We start from the raw sequence: 19,811 nt of genomic DNA on the forward strand, positions 1-19,811 counted from the left end.
CCTCCTTCGTTCAAACTTTCTTTACCCTTTTCTTTTATTGGTGAGATACTCAGTCTTCTCTTTGCACCATGTCCATTTGATGGACCTGCTGTCTTTTCTGTGGAAGCTTGAACCTTTTCGTTCTGTTCTGCCTTGTCCCCTTCTTCCGGGGAATCGATCACGTTCTCCTTTTCTTTTTCTGTATCGTCTGCTTCTGGGAAAGCCCTCCTCTGATCAGGCTCTCCTGCTTCTTCACCTTTTTCGAGCCCTTCGTCACCGTTACTTTCTTCAGGCTCTTTATCACTTTCAGCTGCTTCAGGCTCCTTGTCACCTTCAGCTGCTTCAGGCTTTTTGCTACCCTCAGCTGCTTCAGGTTCTTTGTCACCTGCAGCTTCTTCGTCGCTGTCTGAACTTTCTCCTTGGTCTCCCCCAAGTGAGTTGGTGTCTTCGTCGTCAGAGAATATCTCTTTCTCTCCCGTTTCTGCCTGTTCGCTTTCAGTTCGCTTTTGTCCTGTCTCAGCACTCGGCACTGCTTTATCAGGCACTGGTAGTTTCAGCGCTTCAACTTCCTCATCTGTGGGACACAACACCTTCTTTTGTGTGACTGGCGTGAATCCAGTTGGGAACCCCCGCACACTTCACAGCGGTAGTTGTCGTCAGGATCACTTGAAAAGGGCCTTTCCAACGGGGTTCCAGACACGACTTTCTCACGTGCTTCTTTACCACGACCCAGTCACCTGCTTTCAGTGCGTGTCCTGGACCTTGGATCGGTGGCAAGGTGGTCGCTTCCACCTGGTGAGAGAAAGAGCGAACCACGTCAGCCAGTCCTTTGCAGTAGTCTAACACCATATCATCTGTAATATTCAAAAGCATGTTTGCGGGAACTGCAGGAAGTCTCATAGCCCTGCCCATGAGAATTTCATGCGGAGACAATCCAGTCTTTCTATCAGGAGTGTTTCTCATTGACATTAAAACTAAGGGCAATGCGTCAGGCCATTTCAAATTTGTCGATGCACATATTTTTGCCATTCTCGATTTCAGCGTACCATTCATCTGCTCCACCAGTCCTGAGGCTTCAGGGCGATAGCTACAGTGCAGCTTTTGCTCAATGTTCAGCGCTTCGCAAAGTAACTTTATCACCTCGTTATTGAAGTGACTTCCCCTATCTGATTCTAAAGAGATCGGGAATCCGAAACGTGGTATCAACTCCCTCAACAATAGCTTGGCAACTGTAAGGCTGTCGTTTCTACGTGTGGGGTATGCCTCAATCCAGTGACTAAAAATGCACACAATCACCAACACATATTTCAGACCCCCATGCACAGGCATCTCAATGAAGTCCATCTGCATACGACTAAAAGGACCGCTTGCCCTACCAATGTGACTCGCGCTCACAACTGTTCCCTTTCCTGGGTTCATCTGCTGGCAAGTGACACATCGATGGCAAACTGCTTCTGCAGCTTGACGAAATCTGGGGTTAAACCAATCAGTTTTGAACAATCTTATCATGGCATCTCTCCCTAGGTGAGCTTGCCCATGATAGAACCCGCAAGCTGCGATAAGAGACTATTTGGCAAAACATACTTTCCCTCATGTGAAACCCATAACTCGTCTTGTCTCTTTATACATTGTGATTTAATCCAGGAATCTCTTTCATCCTCCCTGACATTATTCTGTAGTGCTTTTAGTTCCTCTATTGTATCTACGACCTTCAAGGCAAATGCTTCAGCTGGTTCGAGTTCTGGCTCACTTATTGAATTCCATTCATCTCTGAGTAATATACAGTTCAAGGCACAAAATCTTGCGACTTGATCCGCATATGCATTTCCCAGAGACACATAGGGCCTCATTATGACCCTGGCGGTACAGAACCGCCAGGGTCAACGGGGGCGGGAGCACCGCCGACAGGCCGGCGGTGCTCCCTTGGGCATTCCGACCGCGGCGGTAACGCCGCGGTCGGACCGGGACAACTGGCGGTCTCCCGCCAGTTTCCCGCTGCACAAATGAATCCTCCAAGGCGGCGCAGCATGCTGCGCCGCCTTGGGGATTCTGACACCCCCTACCGCCATCCTGTTCCTGGCGGTTCGCCCGCCAGGAACAGGATGGCGGTAGGGGGTGTCGCGGGGCCCCTGGGGGCCCCTGCAGTGCCCATGCCAATGGCATGGGCACTGCAGGGGCCCCCGTAAGAGGGCCCCGCTAGTATTTCACTGTCTGCATAGCAGACAGTGAAATACGCGACGGGTGCAGTAGCACCCGTCGCACCTTCCCACTCCGCCGGCTCGATTACGAGCCGGCTTCATCGTGGGAAGGTTGTTTTCCCCTGGGCTGGCGGGCGGCCTTTTGGCGGCCGCCCGCCAGCCCAGGGGAAAACTTGGAATACCCTCCGCGGTCTCTGGACCGCGGAGCGGTATTTTGGAGGGGGGAAGTCTGGCGGGCAGCCTCTGCCGCCCGCCAGACTTAGAATGAGGGCCATAGTCCTGTCCTTTCGTGTGAGCACTACACTTTACCACTGCAACTTCGGCTGGCACTTGAATGGCATGTAACAATTCCCTTATTCTCTCCCCGTTCTTCACTGGGGATCCTGAAGAAGTCAGGAAACCTCTCTGCGACCATAGTTGTCCAAAGTCATGCACAATCCCAAACCCGTATTGACTATCAGTGTAAATGGTGACTTTCATCAATGCAGACAGTTGACATGCTCTGGTAAGGGCTACAAGTTCTGCTACTTGTGCAGAATAGACTCCTTGAAGCCATCCCGCTTCCAAGACACCTGTTACAGTACATACAGCATATCCTGCTTTCAAAATCCCCATCCCATCTCTTAGACATGAACCATCAACAAAAAGAATTTGGTCATTTTCATCAAGCTTGGTATCCTTGATGTCCGGTCGAGGTTTTGTGCAAAATTCAGTCACCTGAAGGCAGTCATGCTCGACGTCTTCAGCGTTCTCAATTTCAGCATTTTCTCCAGGAAGCAAGGTTGCTGGATTCAACGTAGTGCACCTTTTCAGCTGCACATTCGGTGAGCCCAGAATTATCGTTTCATACTTTGTGAGTCTCGCTCCAGTCATGTGTTGCGTTCGGGAGCGGGTCAAAAGTATCTCAACTGAGTGAGGGACCATGACTGTTACTGGGTGTCCCATCACTATTCCTTCACTCTGAGTGAGGCTGATACCAACTGCTGCTACGGCGCGCAAACACCCTGGGAGTGCTGCTGCAACCGGATCCAAAGTAGCTGAAAAATACGCTACTGGTCTGTTTACGCCACCATGGGCTTGGGTCAAGACAGACAAAGAACATGCATCACGTTCATGACAGAACAATGTGAAAGGCTTCGTGTAATCAGGCATACCTAAAGCTGGAGCCCTGCACATGCATTCCTTTAATTCAACAAAAGCATCCATCTCATCTCCTTTCAGCTCAATTTCATCCAAGGCATCCTTCTGGGTCAATTTCAGTAGGGGCTTTGCTAGAGACGAGAAGTTGGGTATCCACTGGCGACAATATCCCACCATTCCCAAAAACTTCCTCACCTCCTTCCTTGTCTTTGGTGGACTCATTTGGAGTATACTTGTAATTCTTTCCTTCATTATTCTCCGTGACCCTTTCTCTATTTGGTGACCCAAGTATTTCACTTTCTTCTGGCAGAACTGCAATTTGGAAGGAGACACCTTATGTCCATTCCTTCCCAAATGATTCAACAGAGCAATGGTATCGGCTGTGCAGCCACTTTCTGTCTTTGATGCAACCAGTAAGTCATCAATGTACTGTACTAGGGTTGACTCGAATGGCAATTCTAATTCTTCCAAATCTTTCTTTAAGATCTGATTGAATATTGACGGTGACTCAGAAAACCCTTGGGGAATTCGACACCAACTGTATACTCTGTCTAGGAATTTGAAACAAAAGAGGAATTGGCTGTCCTCATGAAGAGGCACAGAAAAGAATGCCTGTGACAAATCGATGACTGAAAACCATTCAGCATCGCAAGGAACTTGAAACATTATCACAGCTGGATTCGGTACGACAGGGCAGCACTTGACTATGATGTCATTTATTTTCCTCAAATCCTGCACGAGTCGGACCTTTCCACTCGGCTTTATTAGTCCCATTATTGGTGAATTACATGGACTGCTTAACACTTCTTTCAGTACCCCCTGCTTTACAAATTCGTCAATGAGTTGAGTAACTTTCATGAGGGTATCTTGTGGCATGTGGTATTGTGGGGTATGGGGAAAGATTGCATTGGGCTTTACAGTCACTTTCACTGGTTCCACTCCTTTCATCAATCCCACCTCTTTCCCTGTCATGTCCCACACTTCCTTTCCGACTGTCTCCCGTAATTCAGCTGGAATATCTTCTTCAGTTATCATCGGGAAGAGACAAATCAGAGGATATTCTTCATCTACCGTTTCCATCTCCCCCCCCTCTACACTGTCCTCTTCTTCCCCGTCACTGCTCGTCTGGATTGTTATTCCTTCGTTCGAGCACATGATCGAACAACCCAATTTGCACAATAGGTCTCTCCCTAACAGTGCTATCGGGCTTGAGTCACATACCACAAACTGATGTACCCCTTGATAGTTACCGATGCTGACTGGTACTGGATCTGTAATTGGGTTCGTCAGATGTCTGTTTGCTACTCCCACCACTTGAACTGTCCTCCCTGAGAGTGGCAAATTTGGTACTTCACTGCTCTTAACTGTTGAACGTGTGGCTCCCGTGTCAACCAAGAATGAGACACGATGCCCCATTACTCTTCCCTCTACGTACGGACCCCTTTGATCAACTTCCAAGGATGCCGCAAGCACACAATCTCCTTCTTCTCCTGAACTTTCACTCTCCCATACGTTGTTTATTCCACTCTCACTGTGTAATGGGAACTGTTGTACGGTGCCATTTGTACTCATTACCTGACCCGTTACCTGCGGAGGAACCATCACTTGCTGCTGACTCATTGGTGCCAAGGGTATTTGCATTTTCTGATTAGGTACCTGTAGGCGATGGGTGCGGTGTAGGGGTGATAGAGGACACAAACACTGAGCTTAACTACCCCTTTCCAGGGGTTTACGGGCTCTTTATTGTTCTTAGCGGCAGAAAAGGGGAAGAATAACTTAGAATGGTCTGTGAGTAACCGGTGGTTCTGGGTTCTCTTTTTCTTTCCTTCTCTCCCTCTCGGGTCTCTATCCGTCTCAGGTGGGTTGCTTATTTCTTTCCTTTCCTTTTTCTTTCCAGGTGGCGCGTTCCGGTATCTTGGCGGCAGGTTTCCTCGGGAGAACAAAAACAAGGTGGCAGCCGGTAAGTGGGGAGGGTAAGCACGGTTTTGGTTCTGTGTGGGGTACGGGAGAGGAGGTGAAATAAGAAAGGGGGGGGGGGTGACGGAGGGGTTACTCTATCCTTTTTAGTGGGGAGGTGAGTGGGTTTATTTCCTTGTGTCCGCAGGGTACGTGGTTGTTAGGGTGCCCAGGGAACTTGTCCGGCCTCAGGCGCTCCCTTTTTAAAGGTAGTCGCCCTGTCTCCCTTCCTCCCTTTCCCTCCCCCTTCTAATCCTCCCCTCGCCTCCTACCCTTCCCCTTCCCTGGGTTCTGCCGTGGCCCTTTACTAGGGCACGTACCTTGTCCAGCCACGACCCTCCTGGGCCGTGGCAGGCTGTCGCGTCCTTCGTCTCCTCTCGGGGTGGTTCTTCCGTCCTTTCCTCCGTCTCTTCTCGGGGTTCTGGCTCGGCGTTTCTCTCCCTCGCTCGTTGCTCGCTCGTCTCTCCCTCGGGGTCCGTGATACGTCCTGAGGAGGCGTCTCGTCTGGTCCCGCTGTGTCCTTCTTCACTCTCGGCCACCCGGAACTCCGGGGCCGACTTCCGTCTCCTTCCCGATGCGTCTCCATGACGACGGGGTTGTTGATCCGGCGAGGCATTCGAAGAGCGCCATGATTGGAATTCCTCCGGCGCTCTCTTACAGTACCATAGGTAACTGCTGTTGCATCGGCTGCATTTGCGTCATCTGCATACGAGGCATCTGCATCTGCTGCGGCTGCATAGGTTGTAATCCCTGCAATTGATTTATGGTCTGAAAATTTGGGCTTGGACCTCTCAATTTCGGTCCCCTCATTGTCTGAAATGCATTGACATCATTGTTTTGCTGACCAACACCTACACCTGCACCTGCACCTACACCTGCACCTACACCTGCACCTTCCTGCACCACCATCGGGCACTCGCGTTTCCAATGACCGACGATTCCGCACACGTGACACGGCATCACCTTCTTCATTGCCTGCACACCCGTCACAACAGTGTTCAAATCCGGACCATTATTCACAAAACTTCCTCGGCCTCTGCCTCTGGCCTGTGGCTGAAACGCCATGTTTCCCTGCAACTGCAACTGCGGTTGTGGTACCTGCTGTTGGAACCCTTGCATTCCTTGCAAACCTTGCAGACCTTGCAGACCTTGCAAACCTGTTTGAGCTGCCTTAAGCTGCATCATCATCACCTTCTCTTTCAGCTTTTTCTGTTTCACCTCAATTTCGTCGCTACAGTATTTCGCATAAGTCAAGACCTCGTCAATCGGTTTCGACTGCCAACAAATCAAATGCGACTTTATCATCTGACTTATCTCTGGCCTCAGCCCTTCCACAAATCTGAAAACAAAATGGAGCATGTCCTTCGCCTCTATTGTTTCCGTGCCACTGTAATTCTTGAACGCCTTCAACAACCTCTCATAGTAACTATGAATCGATTCTTTAGTCTCTTGGGCAGTTCGATCAATCTTCTGCCAATCCACGTTCTTCGCGGGTACCTTCGTTTTCAAATGCTCAATCACCTTATAGTACAAGCTCATCACCAAAGGTGATGGTGCACCTGTCTCCCTGTCTCTCTCTGGTTCACTTGTCGGCCAACCTACAGCTCTTTTGCAATCCTCCCACAAATCTGCCGGAACCACAATCTCAAAGAGAGTGTTCAGGTCTTCCCAGAGACACTTTGCAAGCTTCACAAACCTGTCAGTCTGCTGATACCATTCAATCGGCTTCTCTCTTAGTTTGGGAAAATCGTCCGTAAAGGACTGAATGTCGCTTCTGTGCCATGGTACATGTACTAATTTTCCTCCTGCTGTCTCCCTCATTGGTAGCATTGTTACTGTATCACTACTCTGCGGTCTTTTCTCATTGTGCTCTGTAGCACTGTCCCTCCTCTTATCCTTCCTCTTTACCCACCTGCTTTCCCATTTGTCTAAGCACCTCCACACTTGTGCACTCTGCAGCAATTCTCTAAGGTGTGTCTTCATGCCTGCTGACCTCATGTGTTCAAAATCTGTGGTCCCAAAATCTAACCTGTAGCTCCTGCTCAAGTGTTTTGACTTGTCTATGTCAACCCCGTTTCTGTCAGCTGCTTCCTGCAAACTCTTATGTATCTTGTTCACTTCCTTCGTAATCCTGGGACATAGATACCTCAGCTCTTCTTCCGTGTAGGACTCTAACCTGTTCACACCCATAGTCCCTTCCACCAATTCTTGTGCTTCCATGTTCAACCTGACCCTATTCATATAGGGTTCTCCTTTCCCACTAGCTGAATTTTGTGTGGAATTCAGACTGTTGAACCACTGTGTCAGCTGTTGCGCATTCACCCCCATCAGGGTAGCGTTCACATCGACTGCCATCGATGGCTGCGGCAGCTTTTCAGTGTTCGATGTGAGAGGTATTATCAGTGGGGGGCTCGACCTCACCAGTGTTGACTGAGCACATATGGGACTAAACTCCATCAAGGACCCAGACCCAGTTGGCTGAGCCGCTATCGGAGTTATCCCTGGAGTGTTTTCTATGCACCTTCTTTCGGTCCCATTCTGCAGCATTGATCCCTGACTGTTCAGACCCGAATTAGGCTGACTATACAGAGGTACCGCTGGACCTACGGTAATGGGTAAGGATATCGCGTCTGGGTTCTGTCCATTCCCCATGTTCTGTGGCATGTTCATTCCCACACCATGGGTCATCATTGCCGGCATGCCCATATGGCTCCCCGTCATTTGAGCATGTGCGTTTCCTCCCTGCATCTGCTTTTGAGGCATCAAAAACTGAGTTGATTCAGCTTGTGCCATTGTTTGGTTGTAACCATTCTGTACTCCCCTTACGGTTGGATCTAGAATCATTCCTGCACTGTTATCACTACTGTAGTACCCTGGCATCTGCGGCTGATAATTTTCTGCTGGTTTCAACACGGGCACATCTGGATATATTCTCCTAACCTGCGGTACCTGCGGGGTGAACATCAGACTCGGGTCCTTTGATCCCGATGACGCTCCTGAACTCTGGTTTTCACTGTTCTGTACCGGTGCTGGGGGGGCAGAACTGGTACTTGGACCTTGTCCATTCTCTGCATAAGGCGGTGGACGGTCGTTCAGCAATTGCATTATCAACTCCTCATCCTCTAACTCCTCTTCTCTTCTCAACTTTTCCTCGTCCTCTCTATCCTTGGAACACTTTCTGTCTGTCTTACAGGTAGCTTTCTTACCTGTCTCTTCTCCTTCCTTAGTAATTGCTGGAAACAATTTTATCCCCTGCAATACATCTGACCTCCACACCTTCTGTGCATTATCCCACCTAGCATCCGCTAGTGTCTTTTCTACCTTCCTCATTCTGGTCTCGAACTTCTTTTGCTGTTGCTGTCTGGCCATTAGTTCCCAAATTGCTAGAGCCTCAAACTGTGCTGGCCTTGGAGGCACCTTCATGTCGTACATCGTGAATCTCAAATTCTCTAAAATCCTTATATTGAATGTCCCATGTATCGGGAACGCTACGCTCCCATGTTTCTCTGTCAACTTGTGCCATTGCTTTAGCCAAAGACACGGAGCTACCCCCTTCTCTTCCATTACAATATAAGCTGGTGTACCCTCAGGCGGCGTCTCTTCTCCTACGCTCGCTTTAATGTAAGACTCCCCTTCATCGCACTCCTAAATGCTTTAAGGAATTTCATTTTCTCGTCTTTTATTTCACAAAGTTTATAATCAATAGGTCGCTTTTATTTCACAAAGTTTGTAATCAATAGGTCGCTTTTATTTCACAAAGTTTGTAATCAATGGGTGACTTTAATTCCCGGAATACTCTTCACCTGCCTTTCCCCTTCCAATCGAGTCCCATGGACTGCGTCCAATCCGTGCGCGACCCTTCTCTTCAACCAACCTATCCCAGCGCGGCTCTTAGTGACGTCACACTCACTCACACTGCGGCTGACAAAGCCTCGCGGCTAGTCTTCCTTCACTCACCTCCTCTCGTAACAACTTTTGCATGTATTGCGAGCTACCAAAAATAAAACAGATCTGTCGGTTTACTACAGGAAGGGTAACACAGTCGCTTCAGGACCTTAGGGACCTTTCACTAGCCTCGGGACTTTTCACTAGCCTCTGGCCGCTATTCCGTCTTTCTCAGTCCCCACATTCGCAAGCAAATCTGACCCGCAGACCTACTCTCAACTTGTCAATGATCTGTTCTAGTGCACTTAGAATCTTGTCAAAGCCCGAAGTCGAAGTTTCTTTCACTCCCTAACATACGTACCGACTCGTTGACCACGCCCGATCAACCTACTAAACCGCCCAGACCACAACATGGATCAACATACTCCGGAGTCTCTTGACCTCGCAGGGCCCGTCTCAACAACAACAACCACGTGGACCTTTTTATGCACAAAGCGCCACACGCACATGAAGTTCGACGACTTCCCTACTCTCACACTCGGAGCCGCACCTCCGCTAACTCTATGAAGTTCGACGACTTCTCTACTTCTACACTCGGAGTCGCACCTCCGCTATCCTTAAAAAGAAAATCCTCGCAACCTTTTCACACACCCTGCGGCAATAAGCTGTGCAAGCGCAAAACCCTAACTTCACTCATACCATCACTAGTACCGCCAGCGCTGATTCCACACCTCCGTTCTCTCCATCCGCAAGCTCCGAGATCCCGGGAAAGTCGCGGTGGACCTAGCCCATCATCATCTTGTCAATCCGTTCTACCCAAGAAAATCTAATTCAACTTTTCGAATGGGGTCTCAAAATGCGTAACCGTTAATTCAACACCATGTACTTTAATAGTTACAGGGTCCCAAAAGACTAAACCGTCCTCTGCTACCATCTACTGATAGAGCGGTCCGTAGTAATAATTTACCTACGTTTGGACGCTCTTTAGGCCGATGAATCTTTTGACTTAGTGGGAACTCTCTGTACTCTTAATTCGATCAATCTCATCAAATCAATAATCAATAACGAACATAAGCAACCCCTTGAACAACATAACACTTTACAATTAATCCAGAATACATTTCGGCGAACCCTGACCTTTCAGTCAGGAATAACCACACCAGTTTATTGCGAAGTTAGTGAATTTATTTCCCTATATTAACATAGCTAGCACAATATAAATGTGTCTCAACACCAAATGATAAACATAAATGAACATTAATAGCTGTCCATAACGTCGAAACAAGTGTAATCTATGAAGCATTTGAATCACAAGGCATTCGATAATAGCAATGCAAATCACTAATACGATAATCTGTAATGAACTAATGGCATACATTTAGTCAGCATAACATGATCTCAAATTGCATCGTGCAACACATGGAATCCTCGTCTAACCTCAAATTAGCATCGGCATGTGGGACTTCATGCAAAAACAATTTAGCAACATTAATTTAGAAAACTCCTAACTAGGGACCTTACCAAAATCAGCAGTTGGTTACCTAACAGGAACACAATGCAATTTTACAATTTCCTTTCATATTTACCAATTACGATCAGCATACAAGGAAGTCTTCGTCTCACAGGTACCGTTCTTCGGTCAGCATGGGTACCGTTTCTCGATCAGCATGGGACGGGACAAAGGGGCAGGGGTGGACGGGGCAAATGCCTCACGGCGGCAAGGTAAAACTATTACTTCATGCAAAGGGATCAAATCAAAGTTAAAGTCTCTAGGGCAAGAATCATTCAAAGTCTCTTTCTCTCGATTAGAGAAAGAATCCAAGTCTCTCAAAATGGCGTCGCAGCAAAGTGGGCCATAATAGCTACGATGTCCGAATATTCGTAATCGCGGGCAAATGGCTACCTTCTTCTCGTGCACCTGATTTTTATAGACAACAGTTCAAGTCCAGTAGGGTCTCCATTGGAGGGTTCATAGGTTAGCTTCAAATTGACCAATCAAAAACGACAGTTCTCAAGCTTTTACTTAAGCATACATTATCCTTGGAGATGGGTACGCAAATCGCAACATTGTCTCCCAATTAGCTTACTTTCAGAGCCTCCATTGTCCGCACCTGCAAGTCGACCTTGAATTAAAGAGAAAATATGCCAGGCTGGCACTAACTTTAGGATAAGCATGTGAACAGTTTCTGTGGAAAAGTACAGCTTCAAGCAAAAATACACGTTTGTTAGCACAGTGGAAAAATACGAGCATCTAAACCGTGAGACCAGGCAACTAGGCCAAAGCCTCCGCTAAAGTAATGCTAAGCTAAAACATTTCAAACAAGCAAATCGTAGCACACGTTTATGATTATGTCGGATTAGTGCAATTCTAATTCACCACGTTATATAAAGCACGCGTATAAATGATGGCAAACTACTCTGAGGGCACATTTTGTCCCCGTACAATCTTAATTAATTCGGTTAATGTCACACATGATTATTTCAGCACTACGTTTAAGCGTTAATAAATCAAAACCTTCATTTTCTGCTTCATCACAGGTGGGACAGGTTATATTGAGTGGGTTCTCTATAACTCGCCGGCACCCGACAGGGATGCCCCTTGTTTCCAATAGTATGTGCTTTCGTCACGGAGTCGCTGACCTGCCTCAGTATGCTGCATTGGCTCCAGGCTCCTGCCAGTGCAATGTCGAGTTGGTACGCGAAGGGTTAGTGGAGTGGTCTTTATAGGAAGGCCCATTGGGACTCAACTGCCAAGAATCTACACAATTGCTGGGGTAGGTCTATACATGCTAAACGGAGACCCATGCCGTACTCAGCACTGCAGTTGTGGGAGTTACGGGCCCAGGCGATATTACAGACACATTGGACTCATGCCAGTGGACTGCAGCTGGCACTGTGAGGGTAATGGACCTGTACTCGGAAGGCAAGATGAGCACATTTGCGCAGCTGTTGGAGACCTAAGATATATGGAGAATTGGTGAGTCCGATGGCTGGCACTTGGTGCCAGGTGGAGCAGCAGCTGAACGCAATATTACACAGCCTACTAAAATACAGGTGAGGACTCCTGGCAGTGGCAGGGTTGTATGCCACATTGCAAATATAGCTGCCGAAATCATGTGACAATGTTAGAGCCAGGTGGGCTAAGTGCTTGCGGACAGATATTATGGACAAGTAACGGACAGATTGCAAAAGATACACTAAACTGGTCTCGCGGAACTCAAGGTTCAAGCTGCTACATGTTAACTATTTACAACAATCCTACCTTTTACCAAAGTGCATAGGCCGTATGTTCCCAGGCTCGCCACCACTATGCTCTTGGTGCAAAGCTCTGAGGTTGCCTTTTATCACATCGGAATGCCTGAACATACAAAGAGCTTGGGCCAGTAAGCTATTGCATGTGTCAGACTTGGTGGGCAGGGCACTGGCTCGCAACATGGGCTTCTGCCTATTAGGCTGGATGAGTAGGAGCAATATTAATACATTGGAATGTCACATGGTTGATATGCCAATTATATTATACAAACACTGCATTGTAATGGCATGAAAGCCCTCTGAAACCCCCTCCACCTAATATCGCAGTGGTCTACAGATCTATGGAATTGAGCAGCGGAAGAACAAGCAGCAATACATTTAGAATCCTGAAGATCTGTGGAACGGTGGGTATCACTGAAAGGGACACGTGTTATGTTACTGGACGCAGGATCGATGTTAGATAGCCTGATGGCCGCTAGTGTGGATCGTGGTTCATTGGGCAGGGGTCTCCTTAGACTCCTGTGGGTGCTGTCCCACTGTAGAGGTTGTGAAGGGTGGAAGATTTGGGCCTGGTGAGTGACTTTGTGGAGATAAGGCATGCCCAGTGTCTCGGGGGACCATGGAGGGAATACATTTGATGAGTGTCTTTTGAATGGGTAGTGGACTGGAGAGCAAGCGTGACAGAGGCTTACAACACCCTCAGACTGGTGGCAAAATAGAAAAAAACAAGGCAGAAACTCTTTTTCATCTGTACACCCAGGATGGACGACAAAATCAAACATAGATAAGGTGATGGGAGACATGCTAGCAACAACCTACCCACTGTCAATTAACAGGGGTAGCATTGCAACCCATCGTTCTTTTGTTCACCATGTCACCTCAAATTGGGCCCATGCTGGACTGTTACTATTGGAGCAGGGTCAAGACTGAATTGCATATAGCTGGGTCCAAACTGAGGTGGCATGGTGGGCAAAACAACAATGGGTTGGAATGCTACTTGAGAGATTGCCAGTGGTTAGACTTATTGCAAGCATTCCTTCTATAATTTTTTGTGTGTTTGATGTACTGCCCTAAGTTGCAAGGGGTATGCCCAGATTCCCAATCAGGGCAGAACTGGTCTTGGGTTGCTTGTCCTCTGGTTCAAGGAGCAGTTGGTCTGGATATTCGAGTTAGACTGTTCCTATTGGAGCACAGTCTAGACTAATTTGCATATTGTTGGGTCCAAACCGTAGTGGCATTGAGGGCAAAAGAACAATGGGTTGGAATGCTACTCTGAATGATTCCCAGTGGTTAGACCTATTGGAAGAATCACAATGCCTTTCATGAGTTTAATATCTAGATCTACCCTGCTGGTCAAGATGATCTTCCTCCGTAGGCTACAATTTATTTACTATACTGATGGTAGCTAGGTCTTCCCTGAGGATAGACTCTGACACTCCTTTGTGCTAGCAGCAACCCTAGATACAATACTTATGTCTGCAAATTATGTGACTCCTGTGCTATCCCCGCCAAGACATAATATTGAGTTCTTTATTTAGCAATTTCAAACACTTAAGCATTTTGTGCACACGATAAAATACAAGTACAGTTCAGGAAAATATTGTGAAGCATATTAAAGGAGATATTAATATATGATAGGTATTAGACTTGATGTCCTTGGTGTGGCATTTCCCCAGACATTTTGCCTTACCTCCTTCTGCTATGCTATATTTGTTTTTGTTGGCCTTAGGACAACTCTGTGCACTTTATCACTGCTTACCAGTGGTAACGTGCTTGTGCTCCCTCCTCTGAACATGGCAAAATTGGCTTACCCGCAACTGTCAAATTTAATTTATTTGTATGTCCCTAGTAAAGTGGTACCACATGTACCCAGAGCCTGTAAATTAAATGCTACTAGTGGGACTGCAGCATGCATTTTGCCACCCACTTAGGTAGCCTTCAAAATAGGTCTGTGGCCTGTCATTGCAGCCTGCCTCACCTATAGGATAAAATGGGGGTAACTTCTTTCATTTATTTAGTGCTAATATTTATTTGGTAACAGGTAGAAATTTCATATATGGTGTCTAGAGAATTGTAATGTAACATCCTCTTTAACAGTTGCGTTGAATTTTAAGGCAGAAGTCTCAAAATGACTTTTTTTTAGTCCTAAAAATTTGGTGACTGCAGACTGTATCCTGGGTTACATAACTGGATGTTGTTGGCAGTTGGGCTTTTTGTATTCCTCCCAGACATTAACACACAAGGGGACTGAGTGTTGGCAGGATGGGATGGGTGGAGCTGTGTACAGCTCCCCTTCCACTTCAATGTAACTGTCTCAGCACACACACAAATAACTTTACTCTAGCATTCTGTGACTCCAGACATCCTGGGACCAGGGTGGGGAGGCAGGAAATTCCAGACACATCTGTGGGGTGACCTCCAGAAGTTTCTTCCACTTCAAAGCTGGCACCAGGTATAAAACCAGGGTCCTCAGACTCACTCTTAAGTACACTTCTGGACCTGTGGATAGTACAGAAGAAGGACTGTTGCTTGAGAAAGGCTCCTGACCCCTTCAACCAACAACCCAATGTCACACATTGATTTTCAGAAGTGGAATTCAGTACTTATGTTTGTGCAGTGCCATTAAGTGATTTTGCATAACACTAAAATCCCATAATAAGTACTTTGATACCATCTTTGATCTTTTTAACTTCACCTTGTTTGGCCTTTTTTGCTTTTTCCTAATTTACTTCTGTTCCACCTGAGTTTGTGCATCTGTGACTCTACCTGCTGTAAGTATGGAGTTTGAGGTCATCAACCTGGAGGGCTACATTGTAGCTACGCTCAAGTAATTCTGCAGGGATACAGGACTTCCAGCAACCAGGAGCCCCAACAGGCAAGAGCTCCAGAAAGATCTGAAGACCTATGTGGAGGCCCGCCAGTCAGAGGCTACAGCACAGAAGGAGGATCAGGAAATGGATGTTGAGGAGGAGATGGAGGGGGAGGATGAGAGCCCTTTTAGTATGGTTCCAGAAGAGAGCGAAGGGCCTACAGGAATGAGGTCCCCTGCCATATCCAGAACAAGCAGCAGCATCTCAATCTGACCCCCCCAGAGGAGATGGAAGACAGGAGAGCAGAAAGGGAATTCAGGCTGTAGCTGGTTAAGCTAAAATGGAAGCAGCCAAGGAGGAGGCTCTTGCAAAGATAGTCCTTGGGTACAGGTGGGCAAAAGCAGAGATCGCCCTGGCCAAGGAGAAGACTGAGGCAGAGAGAGCCTTGGCAGACAAGAAACATTTGTAAGCTCATGAAGGGAGTCTCAAAGCGCTGGTCATGAAAGGCAAACAAACAGAGTCCAGCAGCAATGTTGGCACCAACCCAGTATCCAATGGAGAGGTGAAGGTCCACATACCCCAAAATCTGGTGCCCAGGTATATGGTGGAGGTGACATAGATAAATGATTTTCTCCATTTGAGATAACTCTGAAAACGTGCAGGGTTCCAGAGAAGGATTGGGCAGCCAGCCTGTGAAAACCCTTATTACATTTGAGATGGTGGGCCAGATGAGGTACACTCCCACAAAGTTTGGGCTGACCCCTGAGAAGTATCTCGGTATCTGTGTTATCTTAATATATTTAATAAAAGATACATTTTGCTTAAGAACAGGTTGAAATATGTTTGGTGTCAAGAGAATTGTAATTTAAAGTACGCTTTGATGGTGAAGTCGTATTTTGAGTCACAATTGTGAAAATACCACTTTTAGAAAGTTGAAATTTTCTTGTCCTAACCTTTTGGTGCCTGCAGCCTGTATCCTGGGTCAAATTACTAGGTGTTGTTGGCATTTGGTCTAAGTCTATTCCTTCCAGAAGGTAACACAAAGGGGGACTGGGTGTTGGCAGGATGGGAGGGGTAGAGCTGGGTACAGCCCATCGTGCACTTCAAAGGAACTGTCTCACCACACACACAAAGAACTTAACACTACTCTTTTGTGACTCCAGACATTCTGGGGCAAGGAGGCAGTAAATTCCAGACAATTCTGTGGGGGGAAACACCAAAAAGTTTTGCAACTTTAAAGCTGGAACCAGGTATAACACTTAGACCCTCAGACCTACTCTTGAGTACACTCTTGGACCTGTGGATCATCCAGAAGAAGCCCTGCCCTGCTGCCAGTGGACTGCCTTGCTGATTGATGCCTGTCAAGACTGGACCTGCTCCCTTAATCCCAGTCTACCTGAAGTGACTCCCAGCTGACTGACCTCCTTTTCAGAGCTACAGGGACATAACAAGCTCCAGAGGCCTCCTGCAACTGCTCAGCTGACTTCCTACACTGGACCTGCAAATGGGCCACCCTAAGCCCTGCTGGCTTCTGCTGGAGTGAGTTCCTGATCCCCTTAAGCTGCCTCCCAGCTCCTCGACCCTTGGTTGGATCAGGTGAGCTCCTCCTAGCAATAGTAGAAATCCTGAAGTTTTGGTCTCTTCTCAACTGTGAACTGGCCCATTCGCACCAAGATCTTGCTGCCTGTGACTACTGCCATGTGAAGCTCCAGTGAACCTGACTCTTCATGCTACAACGACCACCAGCGACGCGAGATCTGCACTTTGCACTAGAGCATCGACAGCCCTTGGTGACTGCCAACATGAAGCTTCAGCAATGTCCATCCGCAATGCCTGACAGGATCCTTGCGCTGCAGCGACGACCATCCACAATGCTCTTCCTGCTCCTTGTAGCCTCCTCTACCGCAAACTGGACTTTTGTGCCAGACTTTAAGAAGGTAACTTTTTTCAGTTGGAATAATCTGGTCCCTGTATTTGGCCCGTGCTGCTTTGTGGTCTGCCTGAACTTGTGACTTTCCCCCAGTCTACCACAACAAGATGACCCTGAGTGGGCCTTTGAGTTTTAAAGCACTATACTTACCTAAATCTTTTAAACTACATATTTCAGGTTCTACAGATTGAATTTTTGTTTTGGTGGCGAATAATTTGTTACATTTTACTCTATTTTTCTTAATTTGTGGGATTTTTCTTTTTTTTTTTTTTACTTTATTTCTTTTTGAGTGATGCATAAATATTTAACTCATTGCCTCTAAATTAATCATATCTGCTTTTGTGCCATGCTACCAGATGGTTTAGCACAGGTTGATTTAGTAACTTTTGAGGTTCACCCTGACAAGGATCGTGGCAACTGCTTAAGAAAGTCTCATACGCCCCGTCAAACAACATCCCAAATTTTCACAATAGTCATCTGTACTGGAAGACTATAGAATGCTCCAGCGAGGCAGACTCAGGAATCGTGGGATCATAATTGATGAAAATCAATTGTTATTTCCATAGATGAATGCAGCTGAGAAGGACCACCACTCTATCTGCAAATACTCTGCTGACATTTTTTTAGCAGACTCTAGCAGCATTGTATTGTTGCAGGGGCTGTCATTACACCAGATTAGTTAATGTAATGGTATCTTCTTGGTGATTCTGTGAAGGCATATGCACAAATGGCACAGCCACACTGTCCATTAATACTGGTCACTATTGGCATATGTCCACAGTTCTGATTGCTATTAACATAATTCCACAGTTGTGCCCTGCTTGGATTGGCTGCCAGTCCATTAACATGTGGTTCAATGCAATGTATATTGTACAACAGGCCCTTGGTGTGGATTGAACCATTTGAACTAAAATGTTCCACTGTTGCGTCTCTGGAAGCAATCTGTGGTCCTCAAACCAGAGCTTGTCAAGCTTACGCCTTTCCAGAGACCCTAAAGGTGTGGCTTATCCTTTGGGATCCACTGGAATATGCTATCTTAGTGCCATAATTAGCACAGAGGCTTGACAATGTTCCACAAATTGGTCAAGACCTATTTGATAAGTACTTGCTTAATGGAAGGGTGAGTGTTAGCATCAGATTGCACCATGATACCTTAGGTTCAAGGAGCATTTTCTGAAATAAATAAATAAATAAGCCTAGACCTATAAGTGAAGTAATTCCACTTTACTATCATAACTTTATAACTTTCAGGTTAATAAGCGCACCAGACGAAAGCAAAATTCCACCAGTGATGATTCCATGAGTCACGTTTGTGACTTTGAGGTCCTCATTACAAGTTGCCTATAAATCCTATGGGCCAAGTAACTGTAACTCTGGGGCAGAGAAATAACAGTGATTTTATTGCGTCACTCACAATGAAAGCCCTAGTCTGTAAACATGTGCCTTGCGCCCACTCGGGAGACTTTTGAATTGTAGTCTGATCGACCCCTTAACTATGGTAAGTGGTCTGACCTGTCGCTGCTGTCTCTAAACCGTTTCTTATTTTAATAAAACCCCTTATGTTACCAATGTGCGATCTTCATTCAAATCTATGCCTGTTTATAACCATCCGAGCTGCACATTAATTAACACTAGATCGCAAATTAAGAATAAGTTAGAATTCTTCGAATTCCTTCAGGCTCATAATGTTAATTTGGCCTTTGTCATGGAAACCTGGGTAGACCAGCAGTCGGGTCTGAAATTAGTATTAGCCATCCATGAAGGCTGCTAGCTGTTTAAATTGGATCACGATTTTAGGAGAGGAGGTGGCCTAGCTATAGTCTTTAAAAAGCCACCTTTTCCGCCACTCCTTCTTCCACGGATTGTGAGGCCTTGAATTTTAAGATTATCCTCAACCATCATACCTTTTTAGTGGGTTATTAATTTATCGACTGCCTGGACCTAGGTCTGCTTTTATTCACAATCTTGGCAAATTGTTATAGGTCAAGGCTGACTCTGATGATTTCACAGTCCTAGGTGATTTTAATTTTCATCTGGACAACAAAGAAGATAGAGAATCAGAAAACCTTCTAGACTCAAAGAACAGTCCTGGATTGACCCAACTCATTACTGACCCATCCCATTCTGTGAGGCACACGTTAGATGGTATTTTCTCTGATAATATCTCTTTATCCTACTCTGAAGTTTTACCCCTTATATGATGGGATCACGCAGCAGTTATGTTTAATGTACAGTTTGAGAACAATCCTCCCAAACTGCCATCATCCTCTGTGAATTCCTACTACAGTGCTTGGCATAAAGTTGATTCGACTTTGCTGGACAACTTACTTCAATCCTACGGTGACCAACCATCTTGATCACGATACTCAGGCATACAATGGCTTGCTTACCTCAGTCTCTAACCTGTTGGCCCCCCTCTAAAGCAGTATCTAATAGAAGACAATCTTCTTCCCAACCTTAGTTTTTTAAGACACTTATGCATTTAAAACAGCTTTGTACATGTCAGGAACATCGTTAGAGGCTACATTATGGCCCCAGCAAAAAACCTTAAGTAAACAGAAACTCTCTGATTATAAGACCCAGATTCTTGCTAAAAAATCTGCCTGTTTTGTGCTTAAAATATCTCTAGACAAAAATTCTCATAAGGAACTTTTTTCCACC

The sequence above is a fragment of the Pleurodeles waltl genome, chromosome 2_1, assembly GCF_031143425.1.
Source record: "Pleurodeles waltl isolate 20211129_DDA chromosome 2_1, aPleWal1.hap1.20221129, whole genome shotgun sequence".
Taxonomy (NCBI): Eukaryota; Metazoa; Chordata; class Amphibia; order Caudata; family Salamandridae; genus Pleurodeles; species Pleurodeles waltl.